The sequence below is a fragment of the Hyaena hyaena genome, unplaced genomic scaffold, assembly GCF_003009895.1.
Source record: "Hyaena hyaena isolate Hyena2069 unplaced genomic scaffold, ASM300989v1 scaffold_85, whole genome shotgun sequence".
NCBI classification, from domain to species: Eukaryota; Metazoa; Chordata; class Mammalia; order Carnivora; family Hyaenidae; genus Hyaena; species Hyaena hyaena.
Window position 1 is genome coordinate 3,277,609 of NW_024080717.1, and position 20,661 is coordinate 3,298,269.

The 20,661-nt window shown below is 46.9% G+C and overlaps 1 protein-coding gene across 1 annotated transcript in view; it reads right to left on the bottom strand.

Annotated features, from left to right (window-relative positions):
- The window catches only part of TBL1X (transducin beta like 1 X-linked), a 225,698-nt gene that overhangs the window by 55,865 nt on the left and 149,172 nt on the right, over positions 1-20,661 (bottom strand). The window contains exon 3 of the mRNA XM_039234246.1: positions 10,000-10,084. The gene's annotated coding sequence lies outside the window, so the exon portion shown is untranslated. The remainder of the gene's footprint in view (positions 1-9,999; positions 10,085-20,661) is intronic.

A 20,661-nucleotide genomic window follows, 5' to 3' on the forward strand; every position in this document is an offset into this window, starting at 1 on the left:
ATGGCTGGGCGGCTGGCAGGTGTTTAGGTTATGAGGTTGGGGCCCACACGAACGGGATTAGCACTTTCATATATTAGAGATGCCCAGAGAGCTCCCATCCTTCTGCCATGTGAGGACGCAATGAGTAGATGTCTGTCTAGGAAACAGGAAGTGGATCCTCACCCGATCCAAAACCTGCCAGTGCCTGGGTCTCAGACTTCCAGCCCCCGGAGCTGCGAGAAATCAATGTGATGTTGACGCTGCCCCGTCTGTTGGATTTGTCACAGCAGCCTGAAAGGCCTCAGGCACCACCCCTAGTCATATCCTCGTTGATTCTGTCACATTGGGTGCTTAGAAATAAGTAAAATCTGGGGTGTATGGGTGGCTCGGTGAGTTGAGCGTCCAAGTCTTAATCCCACAGATGCCAGCACAATCTCCCCACCCACCCTCGACGGTTCTGATTATCAAAAACGTCTCCAGACTCTGCCAAATGGTCCAAACTGCAAAACTGGTGTTGAGTGTGAACCCCTCTGTAGAAGAAAAGCCAGCATGCTGTGTTTGTGATGAAAATGAAGACGCATGGACACAGCTGTATGTGGTGTGTGCAGTTAGCCCGCAGCTGTCGCTTCGTGACGCGGCCAAGCCACCACCAGTGATGGCTGAAAACGCAGCAGAAGAGCTGGGGTTTTTCAAACAGGCTGTGTCGAGTCTTTCTACAAAATTACCAGTATTTTCATCAGACAACAAAACGCGGAGTTCTTCTGGCGGACAGATCATTTTGGCTTCTACAGAGCAAGTGTTTCGGTGCAGACAGACAACGTGCTTGCAAGAGCCTGGTTCTCCTTTCCCAGCCCCAAGTGTCTGTGGGTGTCTGCGCATGTGTTTGTGCACACAGGACCGCAGGGCACGGTAAAATGACATCCTTAGGACACTGGGGCTCGTGGGCCATTTCTGTAGTCAGTTCCTCTCTTCCTTTACACACCATCCTTTTCTTCAACCAGGAAAACTTCTGCTTAAGCTCTGGCTCTTGGCTTTACGATCACAGACTCAATATTTCTCTCTAAATTTCTAAGTTAGGACAAGGTTTTCCCAACAGAGTGTTAACTTTTTAATGGCTTTCTGATTTGCAAGCAGCAGAGAAAACAAAAACCAGCTGTGGCCTACAAGAGAACCAGGTGAGATGTCACATGGCCGAAAAGATTTGTCCTACGTCCCCCGGACAGCTCTACCTCAGCTACATATTTAGTTAAAAAGCAACAACAACAACAAAAAAACCCCGAGTAATTGGATCAACCCCCTCTCCCTCCCCCACTGAACACTTAACTAGTTTTAGAGTGACTATTTCTTTTGCGGCACCTGAGTGGCTCCATCAACTGGGCAGCCGACTTGTGGTTTTGGCTCTGGTCACGATCACGTGGTTTGTGAGTTCGAGACCCATATTGAGCTCTGCACCGATGGCGGGGAGCCCACTTGCGAATTCCCTCTGTCCCTCCCTCGCTCACACATGTGCTCTCTGTCTCTCTCTCTAAAAAATATATATATAAAAAAATCAAATGACCGTTTCTTTTAAAACTTAATTTAAAAAAAAAGAAAGATTTATGGGGCGCCTGGGTGGCTTAGTCGGTTAAGTGTCCGACTTTCGCTTAGGTCATGATCTCGCGGTTCGTGGGTTCGAGCCCCGCGTCGGGCTCTGTGCTGACTGCCAGCTCAGAGCCTGGAGCCTGTTTCAGTCTGTGACTCCCTCTCTCTCTGACCCTCCCCTGCTCACGCTGTCTCTCTCTCTCCCCTAGAAATAAATAAAACATTAAAAATTAAAAAAAAAAAAAGATTTATAGTTACTAGTAAAGTGTACTATATATTCTTAGACTATTCAATACAACCATGGGAACATTCTCTGAACTGACCATAAACCCAGCAGCACTATTCAATCCACTTGGACTCACAGATGGGGTCTGATTACACTGAAATCAAGAGAAACCAGCAACTAACTGGGTGCATAGTTGGCATCCCCCCAAGCTATGAACTCGAAGGCAGTGGTACTTGTTTTGACGGGTCTACTTCATTTGACTCCAAGGAGTAAATGGCTGGATTCACTTCCCAAAGGTTACTGTTTTAGACCCACCTCCCCAGAATCCCCTTGTGAGGGCGGGAAAGGAGTTACCTGTCCTCTTTTCTCCGAGACAAGATCTAAGTCTCACAGAAGGAGGTTAGAATAAAATGACGCACCCCCCCGCCCCAGGGTTCTGCTGTATAATTTCATATAGAGAAGTGCTCTGGTACTAGAGGTATTCAAGTTCTCCGGCTCTCAACATAGGGATGCATTTCCAACACCATGTTTCCTTTTTTTTTTTTCTATTTTAAAAAAATGTTTATTTTTGAGAGAGAGAGAGAGAGAGAGAGCGAGTGAGCGAGCATGAGTGGGGGAGGGGCAGAGAGAGAGGGAGACACAGAATCTGAGGCAGGCTCTAGGCTCTGAGCTGTCAGCACAGAGCCCGACGCGGGGCTGGAACCCAGGAACCACGAGATCACGACCTGAGCCAAAGTCGGATGCTTACCGGACTGAGCCACGTGGGCACCCCGACACAAGGCGACTTAACACCTCGCCCATCTCCCAGACGGCGCCCGTCCCAGCCCCAGTCTTGAGAACCTCCGCGGATGCCCTTCAGCCTCTCCAGTCGTAGGATAAAGAGCTCTGGCGGTGCTGACACAGCCTCCTTGGCTTCAAACAGATGGAAAAACAAAACAGAGCAGAAAAAAAAAGCTCCCCAAAACAGAGAGGTTCTTAATTAGGGCAGTGGTGTTTATTTTCTTGCCTGACCCAGTTGTGATATGAGGCCCTGTAACTGGCTGATCTGAGGTCTTCAGTGCATGGGGCAAATGCCAGCACCCCAAAGTCAGGCTGCCACCAGCAGGGGTTGGTGGAGGCGGGAGCGCTGGGGACCAGGAATGCTGGAGGCCAGGAGTGGTGGAGACTGGAGTGGGTGGAGACTGGAGTGGGTAGAAGCAGGAGTGGTGGAGACAGGAGAGGGTGGCTGGTGGCGGGTCCGCAGGGACGCCTGCCAGGGGACACAGCGATTCCGCCGGAAGCCTTCGAGAAACCAAGGGCGAGTTATTCGTAGTGTTTCTTCCTTTTGCGATTTGCCTTCAAGGTGGCAGAAACTCCTACTCCTCACGGTTCCCTTCCCAAATCAGTTCCAAGTTCAGTCGCAGGAGAAGTATCGTTTAAGGGCTTGCTTTTCTTAGGCACATACTTGCAGGGTTCTAGAGGCTCTCACTGTCCAGGAAGGGCGAGGGCTGCCCCCGACATCAAGCTGCCACGAGGGACCTACGTGGGAGTTGGCGTGGCACTTCAAGGCAGAAAGGGCCAGCGCCTTGCCGACAGGACGAAGCCTGGTCCCCAGACAGACCGCAGAGCACACTCGCATTAATGGACGAAATGAGGTCCCAACCTGCTACCATCACAGGGGAAAATTTCTCTGTTAACAATCTGCCCCATTATGAAATATTCTCCTAAAATCTTTTAAAGCAGCCCTTGTTCTCCAGGGATGGAAGAAAAGCTTGTCTCATTTCTCATCCCTATTAGCCTGCTGGTGTGGATGCTGGAAGAATCCACTGGGTTAAAGTAATCTTCTGGAAAAGGCTCATGTCTCTAGGACCTGTCTTCCTGCAGCCTGAAGACTGAGAGCCAGAGGTGCTGGAAGACCTGTTAGTGATGACCTCATCGTACAAAAGGCACTTTCTGTGTTTCTTCATGGACATTCTGGATTCAACGTACTGGGTCTTACCTCCCTGTTGGCTTTCCCTGTGACGTTCTTCTCCCTTCAAACGGGAACTGGGTTTACTTTTATTTCACAATCAGTGTGGTCAGTTTAAGAGGAAATTTTTTTGTTAAAAAGTTTTTTTAAATGTTTGTATATTTTTGAGAGAGAGAGAGAGACAGAGGAGCAGAGACAGGGAGACGCAGAATTCGAACCAGGCTCCAGACTGAGTCATCACTACAGAGCCCAACATGGGACTTGAATTTGCGGACCATGAAATCAATGACTTGAGCCGAAGTCGGATGCTTAACTGACAAGGTCATCCAGGCGCCCCAAATCTTTAATGCATGTATTAACATTTACATATAATCCTTTTCTAAACTCTGTTTGGGGACCAGCTTATCTTGAAGATGAAACAGGCTTGTCTTAACTTACCACTTGGCATGACCCCTTACTCCCATGTAACTGTAAGTAAGCCAACATGTAGCTGATGAAATTCTTCACTGTTCAAGGACAATACGATTTGATGAACTACGGCATTTACGATTTGACCCCAATTACAGGAAAATATACACATGGAAAATACTGGGGGGGAAATACATGAAAATACGAACAGTAGTTTCATCTTGGCGGCTTTCTGTCACAGACTTACCATCATTTACCAGTTTGTATATGTATAGTCTTTTATAGTAATAAAAGATACTCCTGCAAGGAAAAGATTTTTCACTAATCTTACAGTTATTTATTTACTTGCAGACAGATGGCCCAAAATGATAATCGAATCAAACAACTATTATTTTATTACCAGAGTTACTACCTACAATACTAACATTTAAAAAAGGGAATAAAGCAGGGTAGTACGATGAAGTCCTTAAATGAATACTTCATGATCAGGGAACACATCCCTGATACAGTGTTATGTAGAAAAAAGGAGTTGTTTTTTTTTAAATTTTTTTTAATGTTTTATTTACTTCTAGGAGAGAGAGAGAGACAGCGTGAGCAGGGGAGGGTTAGAGAGAGAGGGAGTCACAGACTGAAACAGGCTCCAGGCTCCGAGCTGGCAGTCAGCACAGAGCCCAACGCGGGGCTCGAACCCACGAACCGCGAGATCATGACCTAAGGGAAAGTCGGACGCTTAGCCGACTAAGCCACCCAGGCACCCCTAAAAAAGGAGGTTTCAAACGTGCACGATGAAAAACTTTGTTTCGTACACACATATGTGTACGCACAGGTCCACACACACCAATGGAAGAGAACCCTCCACAAAAGTCTCACATCTAGTCCTGGGGGTGGAATTCTGCTAGATTTATATCTCTATGTGTGCTTGTTGTATTTTCCAAATTTTCTCCTCTGCACATGGACTGCTTTCACGTTCATTAAAACATAATTAAACCCTGGCAGAGTCTCCAAAAATAATCTGCATGAGAAAGACTCCACTTCTAAGTAGGAAATGAGGTTCCAGGACGGGGGGGCGGGCAGAGAAGAGGGGCTCTTGTATTAGAAACATAACATTGCTCTTCGCGGAATACAAAATATCTCAGGGGCAAGGCATTCAGAAACGGTCTCGTCTGTGCTTGGCCACCCTTACGGGTGAATGAATGGCTTGAGGGGCCTTCATGTGCACGTCAGAGGCAGATGCGGACGGGACAGTAAAGGCATCCGGTCCTTGGTCCTTGAGGTTACCTCCAAAACCATCTGGGTGCCTCCCAAGTGGCCACAGGGTCCTGTCTCACACTGTGCACTCGTCACTGTTTGCTCACGCATCTCTCTCTGCCTGTCCAGGAGGAAGACCTGGAAACAAGCTTTCGTAAACGTGCTCGACGTAGTAACAGCAAACTGCTGCTGCTTCTTGCGGGACACTGCGTCCCAAGAGCCACACAGTGTATGTGGGACAAACACTACAATTTTCCTTTCCTATCCCCTCTCTCTGCACTAAAATGCAAGTGTCTGCACCCAGGATTTCAAAGCAGGCTGCCTTGGAGACCTAACAGTACTGTTTACCTAATGACTTTGCTTTAAGCCAACACTTCCAATTAATCTGTAAATCAATTTACAAATTTAATTATCTTTAAGACTGAAAAGTTGGAAACGGCTTCTCTAAGATGTACACTAGGCCCTCAGACAAGTTTTAGGAAGACATACAGGCTGCCTATGCAATCTCTACCATACTGTGATTTTCACCCACTTACACAGGATTTATTTTGGCCTTTATAGTTCCCCTTCCTGTGTTAGGGAGTCATGGGCTCCTATAACTGGCCTCTGGAGTTTTGAATAATAAACCCTGTGGCTTTCTCTATAAACATGAAAGCAGGTAACACCTCACCCACTCACATGATGTGGAACTCCTAAGTCTTCATATAATAGGATCTTTTGATGTTTCAATTTAAATAACAATAAAATAACGCTTAATATATTATGACCCTAAGTATTAGATGAGACTCCATCAATCCTCCTATTTATGTCAGCAAACGTAGGAACCAAACTGTATCGTCAAATGCTCTGCAACTTAACATTTTCACAGCCACAAGGTTGGTAAGATTTAGGTCCGCCCGGGTGGCTCAGTCGGTTGAGCGCCCAACTTTAGCTCAGGTCACAATCTCATGGTTCATGGGTTGGAGCCCCGCGTCGGGCTCCGTGCTGACAGCTCAGAGCCTGGAGCCTGCTTCGGATTCTGTGTCTCCCTCTCTCTCTGCCCCTCCCCTGCTTGTGTGTGCGTGCGCTCTCTCGCTCTCTCTCTCTCTCTCAAAAATAACATTTAAAAAGAAGGCTGGTAAGATTTAAAATACAAAATAAAGCCCTGACAGGAATAGTGAGTGGGCTTTACAAATCTCAGTACTATTGACATCTGGGACCACCGGAATCCTTGTGGAGGGGGGTCTCCCCAGTATTGTGGAGGTCCAGAAGAATCCCTGGCCTCTGCCCACAGATCCAGTATCACCTGCCCCCTGAAAAATGTCTCCAGAAGTGGCCAAGATGCTGGAAGACCCCAAATCCCTAGCTCCCTGCACATGTGCTGTGCCTGTGCTAAGCAACCACAGTTAGGATCATCTTAATCCGGCCACGGGCCCTCCAGCGCCGCACTTCCAGAGCACTCCTGTTCAAAAACCAGAGGTCAGAAAAGGTAGAAAGAAAACAGGTCTGTTCCTCTAGGTATGAGTCAGCCGATGTAACCTGCAGGCCACCCCCCCGCCCCCCGCCCTGCTCCTTCCCCGCTTCAGGCTGATGAGCTACAAAGAGGTTTTACATTTTTAAATGGTTGAAAAGAAAATCCGAAGAATCGTATTTTATGACCCATGAAATTGAGAGGACATTCAAATTCCAGTGCCCATAAATCAAGTTTTATTGGCACTCAGTCACGTTCGTTCATTTACGTATGATCGATAGCTGCTTTTACACAAGAGCACGGCTGACTGGCTGTAGCACAGACTGGCTGGCCCTTAAAGCCTCAACCGCTTACTCTCATCCCTGACAGAAAATGCTGCCTCTGTTCCCAGCCTGAAAGCTGCCTGTCTGCTACCTCAGGCGATGCCCCCAAACGTGGGTGCCTCTCATGAACGAAACAACTGCTTTAAAAGTGGGAGAAGCTGGGGCGCCCGGGTGGCTCAGTTGGTTAAGCTTCCGACTTCAGCTCAGGTCATGATCTCACGGTTCGTGGGTTCGAGCCCCGCATCGGGCTCTGTGCGGACAGCTCAGAGCCTGGAGCCTGCTTCAGATTCTGTGTCTCCCTCTCTCTGACCCTCCCCTGCTCATGTGTGTTCTCTTGCTCTCTCTCTCAAAAATAAATTAAAAAGGGGGGCACCTGGGTGGCTTAGTCGGTTAAGCGTCCGACTTTCGCTTAGGTCATGATCTCGCGGTTCGTGGGTTCGAGCCCCGCATCAGGCTCTGTGCGGACAGCTCAGAGCCTGGAGCCTATTTCAGAGTCTGTGTCTCCCTCTCTCTCTGACCCTCCCCTGCTCACGCTGTCTCTCTCTCTCTCTCCTAGAAATAAATAAAAAATATTTAATAAATAAATAAATTAATTAAAAAGTTAAAAAAATTAAAATATTAAAAGTGAGAGCATGAAACAGCATTGCCACAAGGAGACATGAATGGCTTTCAAAGGAGGCCATGTGTAGAAATTAGGTAAATCTATTATAAGATCTCACTTTCTGATGCATAGCACCCAACACGGAGAGAAATGCGAGATGATTTACAGATGGTTCCCAGTCTTACTCCCACACCATAGGTACTGTGTGGAGGGTACTCAACGTACTGTCTTTCCTCCCATAATCCCAAATCACCATTCCCATCTTAAAAACTTCACAGTGGATTATCAAAGTCCACCCAAAACAAGAACCCAAAGTCATCTATAAAGCTCAACCCCAGTGGGTCACACACAGTGCGAATTCAATGTACGCTCAATTCAACGGGAGCTTGTGTTCCCTAAGTACTGAGTTAAGTCCCAATGAAAACACTGATGACCAACAGATTTTTCCCAGCTTCCCGCTGACATTTAGAAGATGACTCACTTACATTTCAAAAAATACTCATGGAAAAGCCCAGCGGTTCACCAAAATTCTAAACAGTTACCATACAGCCTAACAATTCTCTTCTTTGACATACACCGAGGAGAAGTGGAGACAGATGTCTGCACAAAACTTTGTACACAAATGTTCAGGGCAACATGATTCATAACTGAAAGGTGAATGCAACTCAAATGTCACCAACTGATGAGCAAACACCTGGGTATAACCCTACCCTGGAATATTCTTCAGCCATAAAGATCTGTGCTACAAGATGGATGAACCCTGAAAATATGTTAGATTACAGCCAATCACAAACTCAACTTAATTAACCTCTTAGGAAATTTTTTAAAAGTTTATTTTGAGAAAGCGCATGTACGTCTACAAGTGGGAGAGGGGCAGAGAGGGAGAGAGAATCCCAAGCAGGCTCCACACTGTCAGTGCAGAGCCTCATATGGTGCTCGAACTCATGAACCTCGAGATCATGATCTGAGCTGAAACCAAGAGTTGGTAACCAAGAGTTGGACGCTTAACCAGATGAGCCATCTGGGTGCCCCTACAAATTCTTGTTCTTATTTTTCAAATATTTGAGTAAAATATCAAGATTCTTACACATTTAGGGGCTCCTGGGTGGCTCAGTCAGTCAACTGTCCTACTCTGGCTCACGTCATGATCTCATGGATCCTCTGTCCCTCCCCCACTCATCCGCACATGTGCTCCCTCTCTCTCAAAAAAAATAAACATTTAGAAAATATTAAGGGGCGCCTGGTGGCTCAGTCAGTTGAGTGTCCGACTTCGGCTCAGGTCATGATCTCATGGTTTATGTGTTCGAGCCCCGGGTCAGGTTCTGTGCCGACAGCTCAGAGCCTGGAGCCTGCTTCAGATTCTGTGTCTCCCTCTCTCTACCCCTCTCCCACTCGTGCCCTGTCTCTCTCTCTTTCTCTCTCTCTCTCTCCCTCTCTCAAAAATAAATGCTTAAAACAATAATAATAAATAAATATATTAAAACATTTTTTTTTAAAGATTCTTACATGTTTATTTGGTTAAAAAATTTCACATACTTGGTTTTAAACAAAAATACCGCAGTAAGAATCTTACATTAGGGGCGCCTGGGTGGCTCAGTTGGTTGAGCGTCTGACTTCGGCTCAGGTCATAATCTCATGGTTTATGTGTTCGAGCCCCTCATCGGGCTCTGTGCTGACAGCTCAGAGACTGGAGCCTGCTTTGGATTCTGTGTCTCCCTCTCTCTCTGCCCCTCCACTGTTTATACTCTGTTTCTCTCTCTCTCAAAACTAAATAAACATTAAAAATTTTTTAGTAAATAAAAATAAAAATAAACAATCTTAAAAAATATAAACCAACAAAGCACAAAATTAAGATACAGGAGACAAAATTGTATACCCATGTGCTTGATTATCAATTTTCTGGCTTAATTCCCAATGTTGACAAGAGGAGCTTGTTTTAGAGGGGGTCATGCTCTCCGGGAAAGACCCAGGAAAGTTTGGAATAGCTGGTTCGGTGTCCAAAATTCGTAGAAGGCAATTAAAGGCGAATTCATCATTTAGATTTAACCATATAGCCCAGAACGATTTCGTGGTGTTCTGCCTACTCCTTTCGAGGTCAGCAACGAGAAACCCCCGCAACTTGACAACATGTCATTTGAGAACAGAAGGTGTCCAGTTTCAGCAAGAGGCACTTCCACTTCTCCGGGGGGGCTTCGGCTGCAGGGACCAAGGCCCAGCCCCGTGTGGACTGCTTACCTTTACGGTGACTTCATGTGTAGACCTCAGGACCAGTGAGCTCCTCAGCATCCGATCAGACACACTGCCAACTGTCCGCCAGGACCTGCCAGGTGAGAAATTAGGAACTGTGTCTTATGCAATCAAGAAACTAAACTGTGCACACCTCTAAGAGAAGAAAACATGACTTAAAGAAACTTTATAGACACTGCTCGTGCTAATGTTTATAATGGTCTTGCATGCAGGTCCCTGTGGATATACATACACCCTCCAGTATCCTGTTCTTATCACCACACATGAACGCTACAATCTGTTTTCCCCGCCAGGGCGCACAGGGGGCTCAGTTGGTTAAGTGTCTGACTTCGACTCAGGTCAAGATCTCGCAGTTCATGGGTTTGAGCCCTGCGTTGGGTTCTGTGCTGACAGCTCAGAGCCTGGAGCCTGCTTTGGATTCTCTATCTCCCTCTCTCTCTGTCCTTCCCCTGCTCACACACTCTCTCTTAAGAATAAACACTAAAAAACTTAAAAAACAACAAAAAAAAAGAATCTTTTTTCCCCTTTGGCTTTCCTAAAGTAAAGCAAAAGAAAGGCAAGGAATCAATGCATCTCAACATATCCGTTACTGTTTCCATACATTTCAATTTCATGTGAACGCCACCATTTGGGCTTCTCAAGAAGCCAGGTGTTCACAAGGGAACTTTGGTATCAAAATCTTGTTTTTACTTTTCAGTCAATATAAACACTATGCAATCATCCAGAACTTACTGAACAATACTTACCTTCTTCCTCATAACATTTCTTTGGTTGTGAATGAACCCAGCCCCCTACATTGAAATTACCTACTATTGTCTATAAGCTCAAAATCTAAGGAAATTAACTGCCCGCTATTTTCTCTAAATTCTTGTTCAATCACCTTAAGTGATAATAAAAAGGTGCCAGGGTTAATATAATTCACTTCCACAAGTAAAGCTATGAGTAATGGTGTTTCTTAATAGTGAACGCAGAACCTCGTAAAATGTTTTAAGGAAATTCAAGTAAATTAGTCCCACTGAGTCATGCTTATAGGTATGCTCATGAAAGAAAGGAGGTTAAAACGATTTTATAGGTAGGTTCATAGGCCCTTAAGTTTCATTACAGAACGCTTAAAAAAAATCATAAGGATATAGAAGATAAAAGTAATACTGATGGCAAGTTTTAAAAATCTACCACAGGGGGCACCTGGGTGTCTCAGTCAGTTGAGCACATCCACCACTTGGCTTCGGCTCAGGTGGTGATCTCGTGGCTGGAAAATCACACCCTGAGTCAGTCTACGCTCAGCGTGGCCCCTACTTAGCATTCTCTCTCTCTCTCTCTCTCTCTCTCTCTCTCTCTGCCTCGCCCCTGCTCACACTCACCCTGTCTCTCATAAAACAAAACAAAACAAAAAACCTGTCACTGAAGAAACCTGAGATTCAAATAAAATCCCCTTACAACTCTTTGAATAGAAATTATTCCCCAGCGTGATGCAGGCATAAAGGAATACTATTTTGCTTATAAGATATAAATACATTTCATTCTGAAACACCTTCTGAAGTAGAGATAAAAGAGGACCATACTCCTTAGAGTACCTGAAGCAGAAACCTAATTACTAGTTTTGGGACTGAGTTGTAAATTATCACAGGGGGAAAAAACCAGCCTTATGATACACTTGCTAAATACCACAAAGTATCAAAATATGAGCAGATGTCAGCACAATAAGCCCCAAATTGCTCGAAAATTAAAACGTTAAAATCCATAATAATTCAATAAGTAATTAATATATAAACAGCTCTTATTACAAGCTGTTCAGAAAAACCTTTAAGAATCAAATTCTTATTCTTTGGTCCAAAGCAGATGGTAACTCACAAATTAGTGTCTTAGAATTGAAGATTACCCTTTATATATGTTGTGAGATTCAGGAAGTGTAATTAACATCATCTGTGTGTTACAAACATGCACAAAAGGGAAAATATGACTGGTTAATAACACTCTTCTGCTTATGCAACATGTCAAAATTAATTAGTTTACTGACAGAAACAGTAAATTAAGATGATAAATCCAATCTTCTAATACCCAATCGTCACTGATTTCCCATTATTGGTACCCACAGAACCATTACCCATAAGCAGTTCGGGCAAAAAGGTTCACATACTGCGAAGTCTGTGTGCAAAATGCCAATGATTTTCACAAGTGCAATAGGTACTTTACTCTCCAAGGTAACAATAAACACGAAAAGCACTGCACAATTTTCTGGTTGCTCCTCAGCTCTTGGCAAGGCATGGGCAGGCCGTCCACGTAGGAGGGATAAAGCCTCAGGATGGTCACAATGGTGTGCAAACATCCACGTTGTCCTGTCCCAAAAGCTCCCCCTGGCTCCCAAAGGAAACCTCATTCTCCCTGAGCAGTCCCTCTCTGCACACTCCCTCTCCCGGCTCTCGCAACAGCCTCCATCTATCTCCGGTCTCTCTGGATTTGCCCATTCCGAGCATTTCACATAACTGGAAGAAACGACACCCTTTGTGTGGGTCATCTTCCACTCAGCCTAATGTTTTCAAGGTTCAGTCGTGACGCAGCCTGTATACTTCATGCCTTTTGTGGCCGAACAGGAACCTACTGCACGGATGAGCTTGGTTTCATTCATCCGTCCATCAGCCGAAGGCACCCTGGCTCCTGTGAATGGTGCCGCTCTGCACGTTTACATGCAAGTGTTTGAGCCTCTCTTTTCCAACTCCTGGGACGTATGCCTAGGAGGAGAACTGCCCTCCATCATTTTGCCGTTTTCCTCCTGTGCTGGAGCCTCATCTTCTCCAGGACTGACAGAGGCTGCGGGACGGGCAGAGGTGGAGCTAAGCAAGCATGGCGCCTGCGGACGGGAGCTGATGCTCCAAGTGGGGGCAGGCAGGGCGGTCTACACAGGGAGCCGGCCCACTAGCACTCCGGCTGCAGCTGCCCAGTGGCTCTGCACAGCAAACGCCACGAAGAAGAGCCACACAGGATTCCTCTACTCGGAGCAAAGCAGATGACTCTCCTGTTCAGGAGCTTAGCAAAGTGTCGGGCGATCAGAGGAACGGGCTTTGTTTCATCTTGCCGCCGCCCGTCCCCCGCTGCCCCAGGTTCAGCCCTGGAAGTTCTGAGTTCAGGCTTGCTCACGTTTCAGGGCAGACCCATAGATGCCACATGACAACAGCTGTCCGCCCGGGGGCCTTCTCAGAGTTCACACCCGGATTTCTACGAATCCAAGCTCATGATACCGAATGAAAGCCCACAATTATGACAGCGTGTCCGCACTGTGACACGGTGGTTTGGCCGGGGTGACAGCGCCTTCCAGTCCAAGGTCGATGAGCAGTGTCTGGAGACGCTCTTGGCTGGCACAAGCAGAGGAGGGGTCCAATAATGACCACTGGGGAGGGGCAGGGCCGCCGCCGCACATCCTACAACTCACAGGACAGCCCCCCTGCCCAAAGATGGACCCTCCCCAAGCATCAACAACCCAGGTGGAGAAACTTTAACACAACAGATTTTAGACTCGCTGAGCTCTCTTTGCGACTTCTCATTTTCACTGTGAAATACTAGGAGGTGAGAAACACTTTCACACAGGTCTTAGATTCAGAAAGAAGTATCTAGGGGATGCTTCCATAGATCGTCATAACGCTCCTTCGTGGTTGCCCAAATTTATAGAACAAAGCAAACCGCCCAAATGGAGCACCAAGTCAAAGGGACAAAGCAAACATTCTTACTGATTGTAAGTTAAATGCTTAACTATATAATTCTACCTCTTGGTAGAATACAATCCAACTTGCACGAGTTTTTTGTGTTTTTTTTTTTAATTTATTTTAAGACACAGAGCAAGTGGGAGAGGGGGAGAGAGAGAGGGAAAGGGAATCCTGAGCAGGCTCTGCATTGTCCGGGTGAAGCCCGATCGATCTCACAAACAGATCATGACCTGAGCCAAAGTCGGATGTTCAATCAACAGCCTCCCAGGCACCCCGTCAATGAAGTTTTTTTTTTTTTTTTTTACCTGTCCCTGGAGAGGTCAGCACAGAGCAGGACAGAGACCCCCCTACCGACAGCTGGCACCAGCTGCCAGCCTCATGTGGAAGGCTCTGTGGAAGCCTTCCAGCCCCGGTCAAACTCTCAGATAACAGCAGCCCCGGGTGACCTCCTCGCTGCAGCGTCAGGGGCGCCTGGGCCAGGACCAGCCAGCTGAGTCACACTGGCATTGCTGAGCCTGAAGGGTGGGGGGAAAGACTCCTGACTGGAGCCAGGACCCCCTTGGCGAGTACATGTGCGTCGTCATCCACAGACCGGGGACGCTGACGGGCAGAGCTGCTCCAGCAAAGCCTAGAACCAAATGAGCTGGGAGCCCAGGTCAGAACGATGTCTCCAGGTTGTCGGCACATGTTTGCTGTCACCTGGAAAATGGTTCCGCCATCCAATCGGATTGGACACGCCGGGTTTCGTGAAGTTATTACAAAACACTAATAGTACTTAACACAAAATCGTACCTACTGTCTGCCCAGCTCTGTTCCACGCTCTATAAACTCACTGAATCTTTTATCAAGTAATGGAAGAAGTCCACCTGCTGGAATCTCCCACTGTGATCTCAGGGCTGTGCCCCAGGGCCCTACCCCCCACCCCCCGCAACCCTGTTGCACCAGATGATCCCACACAAGAAACGCCATTCTGCTGTTGCGGTTCCCTCACGTCTCGGCCCTGCAGGAAACCCCTTCATCCTCGAGCCTCGCTTCTAGGGCTCCTCCCTGCACGCGGGCACCCCTGGGTGACGACACCCACGGCCCACACGCTCCTAGAGCCCTCTCTGCATGGCTCACCACCACATGCAAGTTCAGAAGACAGGGATCGGACTCTGAACACCCCAGGCACCAGACACCCCAACAAATCGAGGCTGTCCTTGGTGGAAGACTGGGTGCTCTCCTATACAAATACGAAAGCACACTTTATACACTCTGGACGTGTGAAATCTAAAGATGACGGGGCCTGACTCAAACGAAGGCCACGTGCGCCCCGATGGTAATGTCTGATAAAAATAAATGTTACCTTTAATATAATAGTATCAGGAAATAGGCCAGTTCTAGATAAGCCTCATCCATCGGGAATTAATCAGGCCATCATCCCCATTTCTCTTTTTCCTCGCTGAACTGGGGAAATGGGTGCCGAAAAGTGAAGAGTCACAATGCACGCATTATTCCCTCCCATCTTATCTCATTTTTTTTTTAAAAAGCTCACTTTTCGAAAACCCTTAATTCAGGTGGATTAATTCTTGCCATGTAAGTAAATGTGTATGTCTCTGTTTATACATAAACCCAAAGCGAGAACCCAAAGGGATGCCTTCCCTTTTAAAGTTATGGTTACGACCCAGAAAAACTTTTGTGTATTGTTAGTGATAAAGACTGGTAATTTTCTATACAAATCGCAACGGCCTAACCTGATGGTCTTCAAAAAAACAGTTTATATATGATAAACACATTAAGTTAAAAAAACAAGAACCATCTTAAAAGGCTTTTCTTTTTTAAATTTTTTTTACGTTTGTTTATTTTTGAAGAAGAGAGAGACAGAGTGTGAGCAGGGGAGGGACAGAGAGAAATGGAGACCCAGAATCCAAAGCAGGATCCTGAGCTGTCAGCACAGAGCCTGAACAGGAGCTCGAACCGACGAACCAAACCCACAAACCGTGAGATCATGACCTGAGCAGAGTCAGCTTAACCGACTGAGCCACCCAGGCGCCCCAACAGGTTTTTCTTTTAAAAATAGTCTGCAGGGGGGGCGCCTGGGTGGCTTAGTCGGTTAAGCGTCCGACTTTCGCTTAGGTCATGATCTCGCGGTTCGTGGGTTCGAGCCCCGCATCGGGCTCTGTGCTGACTGCCAGCTCAGAGCCTGGAGCCTGTTTCAGTCTGTGACTCCCTCTCTCTCTGACCCTCCCCTGCTCATGCTGTCTCTCTCTCTCTCTTAGAAATAAATTAAAAAAAAAATATTAATAAAAAAAAATAGTCTGCAGGGGGGGCGCCTGGGTGGCTTAGTCGGTTAAGCATCCGACTTTCGCTTAGGTCATGATCTCGCGGTTCGTGGGTTCGAGCCCCGCATTGGGCTCTGTGCTGACTACCAGCCTGGAGCCTGTTTCAGTCTGTGACTCCCTCTCTCTCTGACCCTCCCCTGCTCACACTGTCTCTCTCTCTCTCCTAGAAATAAATAAAAATATTTAAAAAAGAAAAAAAAAAGTCTGCAGGGGCGCCTGGGTGACTCAGTTGAGCATCCGACCTTGGCTCAGGTCATGATCTCTCAGTTCGTGGGTTTGAGCCCCGTGCCAGGTGTTGGGCTCTGCACTGACAGCGCGGAGTCCGCTTGGGATACTCTCCCTCTCCCTCTCTCCCTCTGCCCCTCCCCTGCTTGCACACACTCCTGCTCTCTCTCTCAAAATAAACAAACTTAGTAAAAGTAAAAACAGGTTGCACAGTTAAATGACAGTATTTGTTGTCCAATGTCTAGAAAATATTTAGTCTGAACGTTTTTGGAGTTCACACTTTAGTCTTGCAACCCGCAGGCGGTGCGGTAACCTTCACCATCCATTGCTTCTCCAGCGGTGCACATTAACCACTCAGTGATCATCATGGTGCAGATGTGAGAAGCCTGGTAAAATTTCTGACCCATATTTGAGATGGGAAATACGGTTACTGTGGAAGTGTGCCTACAAAGCCGCACCAGCTGCGGCTGGCCACTCAAGGCTGATACCCGTCTCACGAGTAATAATGTCTGTACCCTGTGCAGAAGGACCAGGGACAAGTCTGGGGCTTTCTGCTGAAGGCCATTCTCCATGGTCCAAGCAGACAGGACAGAGTCACAAACATGGAAAACCAGTGACTTTCACGTTGCCCCAACCGGGGGGAGGGTTCGTTTTAGTGTTTATTCATAAAACACCGGTTCTTAGATGTGACTGCAATGTGTTACATAAAACAGTTTCCAAGATCGAGTAAGTCTGGGGAAACTGTAGGTTAAAAACAGGTAAAACAGGTCCAGAAAGCTGAATAAACACCAAGCAGGATAATGTTCAGAGAAAATGCTAACAAGACACCATTTCCTGAAAATGTGCAGTAAAAAGAAACTCTTAAAAACAACCAGAGAGCAAAAAAACCCACAAATTACAAACAGAGGGGAAGACACCAAAACCCATGGACTTGGACTTGTTGTCAAATAGGATGTGAGCCAGAAAACAATGGAATGAAATCTTTAGAGTGCTGAAACAATGTGTCAACTAAAAATTCTACTCTCAGACAAAACAGCTTTTAAATAGGAAGACAAAAAAGACTTCCAGACAAACAAATGCAGAGAGAATTCACTGCCAATACGCCTGTCCTCTAAGAAAAATTAATGGATGTGCTTTGAGGGGAAGGAAAAAGAGCTCAGTTGAACATCTGGATTTGTGCAAAGTAATGATGAGTGGCACAAATGGTAAGTATGAAAGTATTTTCTTCTGGGGCACCTGGGTGGCTCACACCTGACTCTTGATTTCGGCTCAAGTCATGCTCTCTGGGTTCCTGGGTTTGAGCCCTGCCCACACAGTCAGTGTGGAGCCTATTTGGGATTCTCTCTCTCCTTCTCTCTCTCAAAATAAATGAGAAAAACTTTAAAAAAAATTTTTTTACCTCCATATTGTCTTCTCATTTTAAAATTTCTAGGGGTGTGTGGGTTGGTCAGTCGGCTAAACATCTCAGGTCTCATGGTTCATGGGTTCAAGTCCCCATGTGCTGAGCTGTCAGCACAGAGCCTAAAGCCTGCTTCAGATTCTGTGTCTCCCCCTCTCTCTGCTCCTCTGCTCGTGCTCTCTCTCAAATAAACATTTAAAAAAAAACTATAAAATTCCTTTTACATATAATTGCTTAGTGCAAAATTAATAACTGTATTGTGGGGTTTTTTAAAAAATGTTTTTATTTATTTCTGAGAGAGAAGAGACAGAGCACTAGTCGGGGAGGGGCAGAGAGTGAGAGGAAGCCACAGAAACCGAAGCAGGCTCCAGTCTCTGAGCTATCAGCACAGAGCCTGACGTGGGCCTCGAACTCCTAAGCTGTGAGACCATGACCTGAGTTGAACTGGGACGCTTCACCGACTGAGACACTCAGGGGCCCCTGTATTGTGCTTTTTTCACCCTATGGAAGTAAGATGTTCAACACCAGGAGTACCAAGAAGTAAAGACGGAAGAAGAATGGAAGTACACTGCTGTTAGGTCCATGTCCAGGATGTGCAAATACAAACTGTGCCAAATTAGGACACGTGCCGCGCAAGTGAGCACCAGACTGCCCCGAATTAGAGACGGACATGGCAAGCATTGGAACACTACTCTAAAAATTAAATCGGAAGTATAGCTGAAGAGCTAATAATAAAGCAGAATCATACACAAAAAATTGTCAATTTATGCAAACATATGCAGGAAGAGAGGAAAACGGAAACACACAATGGTACACATGGAAAACAAAAAGCCAGCGGTAAACGGTGTAACCATTGTGATTAAAAGGCCAATTGTGGGACTGGATCCAAAAGCAAGATCAAACCACACTGTCGGTAACAAAGCCACTTTGGAGAAGTATATATTCTATGAATATATGTATGCATGTACGTGTACACATTATAGTTGGCCATAGATTTTGATATATATTGTCTTTTTAAAAAATGTTTATTTTTGAGAGAGAGCGAGAGTGCACAAGTGTGACGAGGGGAGGGGCAGAGAGCGAGGGAGACATGGAATCAGAAGCAGGTTCCAGGCTGGGAGCTGTCAGCACGGAGCCCGACACAGGGCTTGAACCCATGAACCATGAGATCATGACCTGAGCTGAAGTCGGACGCTTAACCGACTGAGCCACCCAGGCGCCCCAACACTTTGTTTTAAAACCCAAGAAAACGGGGGCGCCTGGATGGCTTAGTCGGTTAAGCGTCTGACTTTCGCTTAGGTCATGATCTCGCGGTTCGTGGGTTCGAGCCCCGCGTCGGGCTCTGTGCTGACTGCCAGCTCAGAGCCTGGAGCCTGTTTCAGAGTCTGTCACTCCCTCTCTGTCTGACCCTCCCCTGCTCACGTTGTCTCTCTCTCTCTCTCTCCTAGAAATAAATAAAACATTAAAAAAAAAGCATACAAAAAAAATAAAATCCGAGAAAACGGTGGTGTGTATCTTCGACGAAAAAGTGCACAAGCCGGGCATTTTACCAACCATACGCTGGTCCAGATTCTGTAAATGCCGCACCTAGGAAACACAGGGAACTCCCCGGAGCACTTAACGAGGAATGTTCTCGGTGTCCTCTATCATTTGTGCAGACAGGCTCCTCCACTGACCACCCGCCCCTTTTCTTTCTTTTTTTTAATGTTTTATTTATTTCTGAGAGAGAGAGATAGAGACAGAGACAGCATGAGCAGGGGAGGGTCAGAGAGAGGGAGACATAGAATCCAAAGACAGGCTCTAGGCTCTGAGCTGTTAGCACAGAGCCTGACGCAGGGCTCAAACCCATGAACTGTGAGATCATGACCTGGGCCTAAGTCGGATGCTTAACCAACGGAGCCACCTGGGTGCCCCCACCCGCCCCTTTCCGAAAACTGAGCGTGAAAGTTGGGAGACCTATGTAGCACGGCCACCGAGGGGCAACTCCAGGACCACAGCAGAGGCAAGCACACCTGTCCTGCAAAAGGCCGGTGACTTGAGCCCTGCCACAGCTACTCACTGAGTCGCGCACTCTGAGGCACGAACTGGCAAAATGCAAAGAGGCAGGGGCAGGGCCCTTTCAATAAAACTTTATCTGCCAAAGTAGGCCTTGCGCTGGGCTGGCCTACAGGCGGTGTCTGCCGCACCCCTGCCTCAGAGCACTGTCACACTGGACAGATGAAGCTGTGCGCTCATGACTCGTTACTGCATCTCAACAGCCCACTCACCTCGTCGGGGTGACCAGTCAGCACGCGGAGAACGAAGTGCTTATTTCAGAAGGAAAGTGGGTCTGTGCTCTGTCACAGAGAAGCAGCACAGCGATGGGCAGAGGGCTTGAGGGTGCCGTGGACAGAGCAGGCGTCTCCGGTCCCCAGGGCCTTTCACACAGCTGCCACCAGGGACCCTTGGGACCTTGGTGCAAATGTCACATCGCACTGACACGCTGATTTCAGGACCCAAGTGCACAAAGTTCTGTTCAAACTCCCCAATTCTTTCATGGGTGAGACAGCCGTGGGAAGGTAAACAGAACAATATAATGAGTTTTGAAATGCCATCTTTATTCTGCCCTTAAAAATGATTCTATTTAGGAGCATCTGAGGGGCTCACTCAGTTGAGGATCCAGCTCCGGCTCAGGTCATGATCTCGTGGTTCATGAGTTCAAGCCCCACATCAGACTCTCTGCTGTCAGTGCGGAGTCTGGAGCTTGCTTTGGATTCTGTGTCTCCCTCTCTCTCTGCCCCTCCCCCACCCACACAAGCACCCTCTCAAAAATAAACATTTAAAAAATATATTATATGTAGGGGCCATGGGGGTGGCTCAGTAGGGGCATTGGGGTGGCTCAGTCAGTTGGCTGAGTGCCCAACCTTGACTAAGGTCATGATCTCACAGTTCGCAGGTTCGAGACTTGCATAAGGCTCTGTGCTGACGGCTCAGAGCCCGGAGCCTGCTTTGGATTCTATGTCTTCTT